We start from the raw sequence: 3,366 nt of genomic DNA, 5'->3' as shown, positions 1-3,366 counted from the left end.
AGCCTGTGCAAGACAAGGACAAATCAAACACAAACCCATGAGGTTGTAAACAAGTAGTTACATCAGAGTGGAAAGTAACGAAATATCCAAATGTGAGATGAAAAGAGAGCCATTACAACAGTTCAACAGGTACCACTGAGAGTCAAAACTCATAAGGACATACCTGAAAACTTAAAAAGTCTGAAAGAAAAGGATGGATTTCTAGACACATATGACCTAACAAAATTACATTTAAACAATAACTTAAAAGCTCTCGAGTGAAAAACCTCAGATAAATTAATATGTGGATTTCTCCAGACCTTTCTTTTCTTTTCTTTTCTTTTCTTTTCTTTTCTTTTCTTTTCTTTTCTTTTCTTTTCTTTTCTTTTCTTTTCTTTCTTTTTTTCTTTTTCTTTCTTTCTTTCTTTCTTTCTTTCTTTCTTTCTTTCTTTCTTTCTTTTCTTCCTTCCTTCCTTCCTTCCTTCCTTCCTTCCCTCCTTCCTTTCTTCTGTTTTTTCTCTCTGCCTCCTGAGTGCCAGGATTAAGGGCATGCACCACACACCTGGCCCTCCTGGTCTTTAAAGAAGAACCACAGTAATTAAATGCTTCTTAGATTATTCCTTCAAATACAAAAAAAAAAAAAGAGAGAGCACTTTCAAACTCACTTTATGAAGCCAGCACCACCCTGCTATCAAAAACCAGATAAAGACACAGCAAAAAAAGATCGCAGTGTGCCCCTGTCCCGCAGCTGAGGAGGCCCCGTGTAGTGCTGCCAACGTCCTGAAGGAGAAGCTCTGAGGTCAACAGCTAATTTGAAATATTAAAAGTGGATACAAAACTATTTCTGCAATGTAGACAATTAAGTGTGTTTTTAGTGGTGATGGTGCTATTGGTAAAACATGTCTCCTGATATCCTACACAACCAACAAATTTCCATCAGAATTGTACTGTTTTCGACAACTATTCAGTAACAGTTATGATTGGAGGAGAGCCATACACTCTTGGACTTATTGATACTGCAGGGCAAGAAGATTATGACAGACTACAACCACTAAGTTATCCACAGACAGATATTTTACTAATATGTTTCTCAGTGGTCTCTCCATCCTCCCTTGAAAATGTGAAAGAAAAGAGAGTGCCTGAGATAACGCACCACTCTCCAAAGACTCCTTTGCTTGTTGGGACGCAAACTGATCTTAGAGATGACCCGTCTACTACTGATATATTGTAGCCCCCGAATTACTGATGCTAACTCTCTGTGGTTAATTGCCCTGTTTTCTCTGAAGCCTCAACAAAGAGTGTTGTGTACAGACCGTGTGCCTCTGCGTGTTTTTCCGCAGAAGCCTCCTCCTTTCCGTGGCAAGCGCAGTACGTGGGCAGCTGGTTTCTGCACTGAGTCACCCTGCAGCAAGCCCAGGGCTCCTTCTCCCTCTCTAGCTGGTCCAAGGAAACCCAGCCTGAAGTTAGAATGACCCTGCCCATAACCCCACCACCACCACCAAGGAGCCAAGCATGAGACGTCCCTCTGCATCGCCAAAACTAGCACCCTTCCTGATAAATGACTGAACTCTCCATGTGCCTGTCCTTCCGACCTTAAAGGAATAACAAACTCAAAGGAGATTAGGACCCCACATTTAAATCATAGAAAAAGATAGTCAGAGGTCACAGACAGTTACGACCGGCCATAAAAATCAGTCCCTGTTAACCCTACAACAGTCATCCATTAATCCCCCTCTCAGCTTCAGTTCCGTCCCACCAGGTGATCACAGCCCTCCACTCCCCTTTCCTGTGGGCATTCAGGGAATTCCTGACTATACTGTATATAAACCCAATACTTTCCAGACTCAGGAATCGCATGCTAGCATCCACCCTCTGAGTGTGGGGCATGTGATCTGAGTTCGAACTCAAAACAATAAAAGGCTCTTTCGCAAGTTGCAATGGACTTCGAAATTCTGGGGGTCATCTGGGTTTCCCTGTAGACTCAGGGCATAACAGAGAAACTTGCCAAGCACAAACAGAGACGGCTGAAAAGCTGGCGAGGGATCTTAAGGCTGTCAAGTATGTGGAGTGACCCGCCCTCCCTTGGAAAGGCCTAAAGAATGTGTTTGATGAAGCAATATTGGCTGCCCTGGAGCCTCCAGAAGAGCCGCAGGTGTGTGCTGCTAGGAACTCATCTCCAGGGCCCTTTCTGCACAGCTGGGGTTGTCGTCACACTAAAAGCAATGTTTAAATCAAACTAAAGATTAAAAATTAAAATTCGTTTCTGCAATAATAACAAATGCCCTGTACCTACCCACGTGCACCAATGTGAGACAAGGCCCATTAGCAAGGACGCCCCTTGCCCTTCCAGTAATAGTTAACTTTGAATAATTATGTATTGTCCAAAAGGGGATGAGTGCTAGCTTTTGTTTCCTTGTTTTAAAACAACAACAACAACAATAACAAAAATCCCCACAAATATTTTGTTTTGTTTTGTTTAAAAGCAAGGCATGCTCGTGTTGACTAACAAACTAATTCAAATGGTCAAAGCTGCTCTCTGGCTTCATTTTGGAGAGTTCTCTGTGGCACCTTGGTGTCCTTTGGTTTGGCTTTGTTTTTCCTCAACCCTTCTCTCCTCTTGGGGTGTGTATGGGGTTGTGTCTTAGACTTGTATTTTAAAATTTGTTAACCAAGAGGACAGCCTGTGGGGGAGGGAGACAGATGATTTCCACATTCCACTCCCTAGGTCTAGTTTAGCAAACATGTCCCCACCTGACACTCTTAGTAAGGAGTATAGAAAATCCTCGATTAACAACATACTCCTTCTTGAAACTTGCCTTTCTTCTCCACCCTTCATCCAGTCTTTGATGAAACCCATGGAGGTGGGTGGAAGCTGTCTTGCCCTTCCTTCTAGGAAGCACTGGACATGTGGCTATGAGGTTCAAGGGTATTTGTTTGTCATTTGCTGATTTGGGGAGAGGGGATAATTTCTAACTTCTTCCATTGATACATGAATAAAAGTATGGCACCTTTGCCATACACCAAATGGATTGAGTTCCTAATTTAAAAAAAGAAGTTCTTTTTGCCCCTGTCAGTCATTTTCTTATATGTTTAGCACAGAATTACAACTCACTGTAGTGCTCCTAGATTCAGCTGAAGACCTGGGACGTAGCACTCCTTACGGGACGGCGTTAGGAAACACATCATGGGTGATGACTGCCGTCTCCATTCTTTTTCTTTTTAATGTTTTTTCTTTTAAAGAAAGAAAAATTTGCTTTTTTTTTTAAAGAGTTAACTTTATTCAGTCTGAATTTCTTAAAAAAAGTTTAAAGCACCTCAAGATAAGGATATATTCTGTATCACTTTAGAGAGTCTAGGAAAAAATCCAATGGATGGAAATTATAAGAT

This window comes from Mus pahari, chromosome 22 (genome assembly GCF_900095145.1).
Source record: "Mus pahari chromosome 22, PAHARI_EIJ_v1.1, whole genome shotgun sequence".
Lineage (NCBI taxonomy): Eukaryota > Metazoa > Chordata > Mammalia > Rodentia > Muridae > Mus > Mus pahari.
The sequence above is the reverse complement of the archived record's forward strand: the minus strand, read 5'-3'. Positions refer to the sequence as shown.